Source organism: Acyrthosiphon pisum, chromosome X (genome assembly GCF_005508785.2).
Source record: "Acyrthosiphon pisum isolate AL4f chromosome X, pea_aphid_22Mar2018_4r6ur, whole genome shotgun sequence".
In the NCBI taxonomy this organism is placed as follows: Eukaryota; Metazoa; Arthropoda; class Insecta; order Hemiptera; family Aphididae; genus Acyrthosiphon; species Acyrthosiphon pisum.
The window spans coordinates 60,674,379-60,685,327 of NC_042493.1; positions in this window are offsets into that span (position 1 = coordinate 60,674,379).

Sequence of the window (10,949 nt, forward strand, 5' to 3'; positions counted from 1 at the left end):
TTCGACTACTTATCGTGTACACAGACAAAAAAAAAATTTAAAAAAAAAATTTAAAAAAAAAAAACACACATCATTGTAAAATCAATACATTCATCGTTCCACTCAGAATATAAAACTAATGTAAACCTCTCATTTAATTTACTATCAAAATTAATAATATAAAAATAAATTTCTCGTCCAGACTAGATACAGCTTGAGAGCTACTTGGCGACCCCTATAATAATTCAACAATCGTACGTTTAAAATTTAATTTTATTATTATGATTTTTTTTTTTTATTAGACTTGGTGACGAGTCTAGACAAATTTAGTTATACAATTTTGATGATTTTGTTTATTTTATTATTAATTCGGTATATTATAGAGAATACATTTCGGGTTGAAAAATAAGTTCTTTAATACAATTTTTATTATTCTCTCATTTATTAATTAATAATCTTTAAGTAATAATCGATGTTCAATTGATTCATGAGGTAACTAGCTGATGGTGATGTAAGCCAACCCCCTAAAAAAGAAAAAGTAATATAATATTTCTACTGTACCTATCTGTGAAAAATCCCGCATACGCCTCACACGGGTGTAACAATTATTGTAGGTAAAATGTATTAGTATACTAATATAGGGGAGGGGGGAAATACAGCAATATATAAGAAGATTGATGATTTTTGTATAGCATTATATCATATTTGTATATGGAATAATATATACCAGATACCTACTTGATATAATAACAGTTTCCAATTCAGTGCTAATGCAAGTTGCCATATTATTATACCAAGTTGACTTAACTGCGTATTACAATATTTTGTTATTTTATTACATACGTGATACGTACTTATAAATGTATAATTGTTTGATTACCTACCTATTAAACAAAATGTTTTTTATATCAAAATCAAAAAATTATATGACAACTAGATGATCTATAATAATCTTATGTTGTATTTTATGTTTTTAAGTGCATATTTTCAATATTTCCGATTTTTCAAGCACCTACCGAACTGCATATTAATATATAGGTATTCAATATTCATTTCTAGAGCAATAAATTTCGATCCCTATTTATGTACCTATTATATTATTTTATTTTTTATTTTATCGTTTATTTATTTTTTATTCAATTCATATTGCGTATCCAGTCTGTAGTATTCTTAATATACGCACATATCTGTATTACATATCTGCAATTATGTGTAATAGGTTTAGGTACCTATATAAATTCAAAATAATGTGTGTGTGACTGCCCCCCCCCCCGCCAACGATCCTGAAAAATTCTTCATTCTGTTTTAATTTTGGACTGTTTTTGAATTCACTATAAATTAAAATTATTTTATTTTTTAATAAAAATAAAACGACTCAACTTTAAAGTTTAAAAGTTGTAAGATATTTATACATATTATAAGTTTTAAGAGAACTTCTTAATAGTTAAAAGTGAAGTGTACATCGTCAACTTAATATACGTAAAACTATGTATTCATGAGAAAAAGAATTCGAATTCGAATAGAATACAACAGCTGAACAGTCTATACATTTCTATATATAAATCACCTATAAGAAATTTCCTATGTTGAAACTAATCTATAATGTTTTGACGGTCCGCTGCAATTTCCGGTGGGTTCGTATTTATGTACCTATACTCGTACATTAATATTTTCAATTCGTACTAGGTATAATACGCCTGTAATACACTAATACGTAGGTAGTCTGTGATTTTCCGTGAACGATTATTGATATATTTTCATCTTTACCTACAACATAATTGTTATTATCTTATTAGGCCACAAATTGATTTCGTCAATTTAGTGTTTATTTCCGTGTCTCGGTCGGTCGTTTATCATGATTAGATGTCAGGTATAATTATTAACAAAAATATCAAAGAATATACATTCGCGTAGGTATTCAAAAATAGTGAAAATATTGTCGGAGTACGCCCCACTTTTCGGATAAAATACTGTACCTACCAGCTACCTACCTATGTAAAATAACATTTATTTAGTTTTTCTTCGATTTATACAAAATACAAATACCTATAAATACCTACTAGATTATAAATTACCAACGTATGTTCAACATTTTTTAATATATAACTATACAGAAAATATGGCTTGAATTTAAAATGTAGACTTTGAGAATTGTATTTATGTCATAATGGTACACTTATATTCAGTAACGGACTGACCCGGTAGGTATAACAAAATAATACATTATGATTTATGAGTAGGTACCTACTGTTCAACGTGGTAATTTTTAAATTTATTATTATTTTATGTTTCAACAATTTGAACTTAAAAAAAAATGTTGACCATAAAATGTATAGGTTCATAAGAATAATAAATTAGAGTAGGTACTAAAATTGGCCTAAATATGTCTTTATAGGTCGCTAATGAAATTGGAAAAGTAGGCCGGGTATATAGCCAGTAATATTTGTAAATATTTCTATTAATACTTGTCAATAATTATGATTGTGTCTATACAATATTCAAAGCTTTAGACATAACAATATGATCTCTAATTTATTATAATATTCTTTCAACAAGTCCGAGCAAGATAATAATTTATTATAAAAATTATTGAATAAACTATTAAAGTACCCGTTTATATTAATTTATTTTCAATTTGTATATTCATAAATATTTAGTAGTCTTATATTTTTTAATTCAATTTTTTTTTCAGTCTACGTACCTATTAAAGTTAATTAATTATTGTTGAAATAGTTTTATAGCATAGTACACAAGCACTTTAAAGATTTAATGTTAACTAATATAATACATTTAAACACTAAAAAGTGGTAAGTGCAGCGGGGTTTAGTAGGTCAGCGGCGGTGGATGTTTGTCCATCGTCATCCCTTCGGTCCTCGGACAGGATATTAGTGTATTATTACAGAATTTGATTTGAATGCAATGATTGCATTCGATAAAAAACGATTCTGAATAGACGAAAGAATATTTCTGAATCATAAATATGTATTATAACAAGTAACCATTAACCATATGATATACAAAGTGAATGGAGAAAATCGAAAAATGACCTCTTTAAAGTACCTTCTTGGTCCAAATTTCCAAAAGATAAGATACTATATGTGTAAATCAAAGCACTCCTTCTGGTAGAAATTTTGTTAACAGGATAAAAAAAAATAAACATTGTAAAACCACTAGCTTCCTCGCTCCGTCCACAATCTAAAATATTCAAAAAATGTTCAAAAGTCTCCTATTGGCTGGTGTATATAATAAAATACAATAGTATTATGATATAATAATGTGGTTACATATCTATTTATTTATTTATTTATCGGGGAATGGCGGCAATCACAAATCATTTATATATCATAACCACTAACTGCTTTATTCAAAATATAATGTTATTTAATATATTTATGCGACCAATGTTCATAAATCACAAAAGAGGTAGGTAATAACATCACAAGTCGTTTCTATAATATATAATATGACCATTAACCACTTCATTCAAAATATATTACTATGTAGGTATTTATATATTTATGTATCTATGCCCAATGTCCATAAATCACAAAAGAAGTAGGTAATTGGTATATAATCAAACAACCTATCGGTATATCATTTAGAGGGTTCATTAATCCCTATTTATCGACACGGGTATCGAGCAAATGTTTAAAGTCCATACCTATACATATTTCTATAATATTTTCAATGTCATCACTTTACACATTTATTACTTTTCGTAGTTGTCTGTGTATAGCTGTATATTATCGTCAAAGCATAATTACGGTGCTGAGTAATTTCCACGGGAGTACGTGTAATTGATTAATGCGTCAAATAGGTTAGATACTAACTAGTAACTGTGTGCGACAAATAGTGTAACGAATACGATAACAAATTATAAAACCGTTGCGACATATCAATCGTTGCAATAAACCTATAACTCTTCAACAAATCGACTCTTTTTGCCATAAATATGTTTATGGGTTGGATACAAGATTTTTCGTTTTTGACAATTTGACTGATTTTGACCGATTTTTATCGTTGTTATGGTTAGGTACTTATTAATAAATTCGAAATCGTTATCAAATATTTTCTTAGTTCTTGCCGTTTGCTTTAAATTATTAAACTTAATATAATATGTTGTTTTATTTTACGTTAAAATTTAAATTGAACACAATATTTTTAATATAAATCTTTGTGGCGTAAAATAATTTTTTAAACGATTACTGATTACTCAGAGTGATTAGTAACTCAATTTTGGTAGTATAATTTTTTTCGTAATTTAATTTTAAATGGGTACAAGTGTACAACAATGCATATACTATTATAATATAACAACAATGCTTAGTTTATAAAATTATACTATTATTATAGTAGTTCGACTAGAGAGTATAGAGAGGGCTTGTATTTTAATATTTTAAACTTACTTTATTCTAAGTTTTCGTCTGAACAACCAACTAGTGCCTCTCTCTTTCTGCAATGCTCGTTAACTTATTATTATCTAAACCTTCGGAATCGGGTTTAATTTCATCAAAAAAATTATTAAAAAATATATTGACCTTGTAGTGGGCCATGGATATTACACGAAATAAAACTCCTACGTGTTCGTCGAACCCATCGTTTGAGTCCATCTCTAGCTCAGCTATGTTTTCCGAAAATTCTTAATGATCCGGTACGATTTCTTCGAATAAATGGATCCGTTCAATTACGGTTATTGGCACAATGTGGCATGTCTGTTTGTCAATTTTCCTTGACTAAACATAATACCTAATAAAATTGTATTCGTTACATAAATTAGACACAGATACAGACTAGACCAAAATCAATTATACGTACACATTTTACACTTACTACCTAGTTACCTAAAAGTTATGATGAGTAAGGTAAGCCCCCTGTAACAACTAAATATTTTTTTTTGTGCTTGTGTTCACTTGAGATGTATACGTACCTAACTACTACCTAGTTCCCATTAAAAATTGGTACTGCGGTTCGCATAATTACGTGCGGTTTTCGAAACTTTTAATTTCGATCGTAATACATTTTTTAAATAAACACTGGACTGTCTAAACTCGTATACAACAGTGTTTGGCAAGTGCCTTATAAAAAGGAATTCATTCCGTTCCTCGTTCTTTTTTAAAAAAAAGGAATTCATTCTGTTCCTTGTTCATTAAAAAAATAAAAGAATTCGTTCCTTTGTCGTTCCTTTGGAAAATGAGCGAGTTCCTTTTTTAGTTCCAAATAAAATAAAAATTCTTATTTAATCATTAATGTTTTTTTTTCGTATTATGCATACTTCATTAATTTTAATTTATAATTTATAACTATAAGTATAAGTACATATTTTATATGTTTATGCAATATATTATCATATATTTTGAGATTTTCTTCAAAATTAAAGTTTTGGTTAACATATTATGTCGATTGTCTTAACCTCGATACTCGATAACAATAACTAATTAGGAATATACATTATACACATTAAAAAAATATATCATAATTTAAATTTTTACATACTTATCTGTGTAAATTATTGGAACTAGAAAAGAACGAAAAATTTTGTTATTTTTCCTTAAAAAAAGGAACTAGTTCATTTTCTCGTTCTTTTTTTATAAAAAGGAATTCGTTCTAGGAATCCGTTCCTTTTAGAACTCGTTCCTTCCAAACACTGCTATACAAGTGGCAATATTCAAGTAATAAATAAAAATAATAATTATTCACAAGATGTTGAACGTTTGCACTTGGGTAATATCACATTAGCCATTGAATAATGTTTTTTTTTCTATGAATTTATAAGTAACTCGAGTCAAGTCGCGCGTCGTGATATGCATGCAGAATAGTTTATATTGTACTTATTTAGGTTACGTAATAAAATACTGTTTTAAAATTGTAGAGCAATGTTTTTATATATTCATTATTTATATCTGATAATAATATATTTTTTTTCTTATTCGATTTATAGAAAACTAGTGCAACACTCGCGTAGTGCTAGTGGAATTTAAGTGCACACTATTTTGTCAAATCGAAAACGCTATAAGATATCCTCGTTCGTTCTCCATACGTGGTCCAACCATTCCAATCTTTTATATCTTACATTCGTGAGAATATTGAGTTTTTCACAGGTTTTACTGAAATTTCTTATTTATTAATTGTATAGGTTCATCCAGGGCCCCCACAAGGGGGCTGTTGGACCTGAAATACAGGGGCCCGTTGAAATGTATTTGTAACTTTTGAAATGTTGATAGGAATACATATTTAAGTATTTCATAAAAATATTGTTATTTTAAGCTGTGGGTTAACCATTATTATTACGTAGAAATCGTGTATAGGACACCCATATCGTTTACAAATGGGTTTTATTTTTTGGAAGTTTTATATAGGACCAGGAAAAACATTTAGTACTACCATAGCTTTATATGGTGGGGGGGAGGGGGGCACCTGAATTCATCCGCACTGTTCGTACTTATTTCGGTATCGCACTAATAGCGACGGGTGGTTGAACTTAGAAACGTGTTGTTTGTCAAAACTAGAGATTACTAGGACTTTAAAGTCACAAGAGGCTGGATAACGTATTTTTGGGATTGTAGGTTCCCCGCACTGTTCGTACTTATTTCGGTATCGCACCAAAAACTAAGACTTATCTATAAGTTATGAGTAGTGTAATCCCCCATTTGCGTCACCTCGATGTACAAGTTCAAGTCGAACCACTGTTTCTTTTCTTTTTGCTCAGGTACTTTAGTACTTACTACTATTTCCGTTGAATATGAGAATTTTCAGTTGACGCATCGTGAGCTGTGTTTAGTGTTCGTTGGACTATTTGGAACATTTATTGGAATCCTCATGTTATAAATTCTACCCTAAAATCGACTATAGTTACCTAAAAATCTGCGGAATTCACAATTCAACCCACGGGTTAGAATAGCTGCTGTAACAACTAAATATTTTTTTCATGCTTATTGTGTCCCACCTAACCGCCAAGTTCACATTATAAAATGGTATTTCGGTGCGTAATTACGTGCGATTTTCGAAGATTTTAATTTCAAAATAAATCGTGATTGGATTACATAATATATGCACGACTTACTTTCCTACATTAGCTATTAAACAATTTTTTTCTATGAATTTATAAGTAACTCGAGTCAAGTCGCGCGTCGTGATATGCATGCAGAATAGTTTATTTTGTACCTACTTATTAAGGCTATGTAATATAAAATACTGTTTTAAAATTGTAGAGCAATGTTTTGTTTTAAACTAATTTTTTATAAGTAACTCTGAGATAACTTTGCTTCATCAACGAATCTATAACGGATCTATTACACGGGTCGTAACTAGGTACTTTTATAGTTACCTAGTCATTTATATTTTTAGCAGGTACATTTAATTTCCGCTAACCAATAGGCACACGTAGTTAAAGTATCGAAAAATAGTTTGACACTTGTATTCGTTACATAAATTCCATACTAATTACAAACTATATGACCAATAGATCAATAATTATGCTTACACTGCAGCACTCTACACTTTTAATTTTTCCACATGTCATTTTCTTAGTCTGATGTGGTCCTTGGTCTACCTATATAGTGGCCGTATGTTATTTATTTTTATGTTAAACCTATCTTTAAGACATCTTTGTATTTGCTATTCGTTCACCACAAGAACCAGTATGCTTCACCATGGCCCAACCATTACAATCTTTTATATCTTACATTTGTGATAATATTGAGTTTTCCATACAGGTTGTATATTTACTGCAATTTCTTATTTATTTATTTTATAAGTTTATCCGCACTGTTCGTACTTATTTCGGTATCGCACTTAAAGCAACGGGTGAGGGAAACGCGTATGCCATGACATGACGTTACTATAGGATTTAAAATTCATGTAGGCAAGAGCTCGTAAGTACTTTTGAGACTGCCTAGTGGATTTATTTTTCTGTTAAGACGCGTGGTTCTCTTTAAGACATCCCTATTCGTTCACTACACGTGGCCCAACCACTCTAATCCTTTTCATTTTACATTTGTGAGAATATTGAGATTACTATACAGGTTGTACCTACTTACTTCAATTTCTTATTTATTTTTTTTATAGGTTCATCCGAACTGTTCGTACTTATTTTGGTATTGCACCAAAAGCTAATACTTACCTAGTTAACTAAAAGTCATGATGAGTAGGGTAAGCCCCTGTAACAACTTAATATTTTGTTCGTGCTTATGTTCACTTGAGATGTACGCGTACCTAACTACCTAGTTCCCATTAAAAATTGGTACTGTGGTTCGCATTACGTGCGGTTTTCGAAGCTTTTAATTTCAAATTAATTTCAATCGTAATACATTTTTTAAATAAACACTGAGCTGTCTGAACTCGTATACAAGTTGCGATATTCGAATAATAAATAAAAATAATAATTATTCACAAGATGTTGAACGTTTGCATTTGGGTAATATCACATTAGCCATTGAATAATGTATTTTTACACGTAGTTAAAGTATCAAAAAATGGTTCAACACTTGTATTCGTTACATAAATTTCATACTAAATACAAACTATAGAATTGACCAATAGATCAATAACTATATGCTTACACTGCACTCTACACTTTTATTTTTCTACAACGCATTTTCTTAGTCAAATCTGGTCCTTGGTATACCTAGTGGCCATCTTTTATTTATTTTTCTGTAAAAGTCCTCTAGCGTTTTTGATTTGACGCACTTTTTGCACTGGATGTAAAAACGTATTCGCGATTTGACCAAAATTCAGTGAACTGGTGCAGTATTTTGTATTCGATTTGATTGCACTACCAACACTCGTGTGCACCCTGCAGTGCGCACTTTCTGCGCCACCGGTTTTGTCAGTGCAATGTGTGCATTTTATAAATATGAACCGTTTTTCTCTATAACGGGACACATTATAATCTAATTTCCTATTTATCATATTATTATCATTATAATTATATATTCATTATTTATATCTGATAATAATATATTTTTTTTCTTATTCGATTTATAGAAAACTAGTGCAATACTCGCGTAGTGCTAGTGGAATTTAAGTGCACACTATTTTGTCAAATCGAAAACGCTATAAGATATCCTCGTTCGTTCTCCATACGTGGTCCAACCATTCCAATCTTTTATATCTTACATTCGTGAGAATATTGAGTTTTTCACAGGTTTTACTGAAATTTCTTATTTATTACTTGTATAGGTTCATCCAGGGCCCCCACAAGTGGGCTGTTGGACCTGAAATACAGGGGCCCGTTGAAATGTATTTGTAACTTTTGAAATGTTGATAGGAATACATATTTAAGTATTTCATAAAAATATTGTTATTTTAAGCTGTGGGTTAACCATTTATTACGTAGAAATCGTGTATAGGACACCCATATCGCTTACAAATGGGTTTTATTTTTTGAAAGTTTTATATAGGACCAGGAAAAACATTTAGTACTACCATAGCTTGATATGGTGGGGGGGGGGGCACCTGAATTCATCCGCACTGTTCGTACTTATTTCGGTATCGCACTAATAGCGACGGGTGGTTGAACTTAGAAACGTGTCGTTTGTCAAAACTAGAGATTACTAGGACTTTAAAGTCACAGAGGCTGGATAACGTATTTTTGGGATTGTAGGTTCCCCGCACTGTTCGTACTTATTTCGGTATCGCACCAAAAACTAAGACTTATCTATAAGTTATGAGTAGTGTAATCCCCCATTTGCGTCACCTCGATGTACAAGTTCAAGTCGAACCACTGTTTCTTTTCTTTTTGCTCAGGTACTTTAGTACTTACTACTATTTCCGTTGAATATGAGAATTTTCAGTTGACGCATCGTGAGCTGTGTTTAGTGTTCGTTGGACTATTTGGAACATTTATTGGAATCCTCATGTTATAAATTCTACCCTAAAATCGACTATAGTTACCTAAAAATCTGCGGAATTCACAATTCAACCCACGGGTTAGAATAGCTGCTGTAACAACTAAATATTTTTTTCATGCTTGTGTCCCACCTAACCGCCAAGTTCACATTATAAAATGGTATTGCGGTGCGTAATTACGTGCGATTTTCGAAGATTTTAATTTCAAAATAAATCGTGATTGGATTACATAATATATGCACGACTTACTTTCCTACATTAGCTATTAAACAATTTTTTTCTATGAATTTATAAGTAACTCGAGTCAAGTCACGCGTCGTGATATGCATGCAGAATAGTTTATATTGTACTTATTTAGGTTACGTAATAAAATACTGTTTTACAATGGTGGAACAATGTTTTATTTTCAAACTAATTTTTTATAAGTTACTCTGTCTGAGATAATTTTGCTTCAACAACGGGTCTATTACACGGGTCGTAACTTGGTACTTTTATAGGTATCTAGTCATTTCTATCTTTAGTATGTAGGTACAATGTACATATCATCTCCGCCAACCAACAGGTACACGTAGTTAAAGTATCGAAAAATGATTCGACACTTGTATTCGTTACATAAATTTCATACTAAATACAAACTATAGAATTGACCAATAGATAAATAACTATATGCTTACACTGCACTCTACACTTTTATTTTTCTACAACGCATTTTCTTAGTCAAATCTGGTCCTTGGTCTTCCTATAGTGGCCGTCTTTTATTTATTTTTCTGTAAAAGCCCTCTAGCGTTTTTGATTTGACGCACTTTTTGCATTGGATGTAAAAACGTTTTCGATTTGACCAAAACAATCCAAAACTGATATTTTGTAAATTGTAAGTACGTTAGGCATTTATCCATGTTTAATTGTTTAAATTATCTTTTCACGGGCGTATTATCATTTATTTATTTTGAATCATGTGTAGGTAAATGATAAAGGAATTTGTTAAAACGGGTATTGTAACAGAAAGAATATTTTTAATAACCGGGACCAAATTTGTTTTCTTCTAGAAATCAAATCAAAACTAAAACCAAAAAAGCATAAAGATCCAGTCTCTTTATTGAAATGATAAAACAATACGTAATATA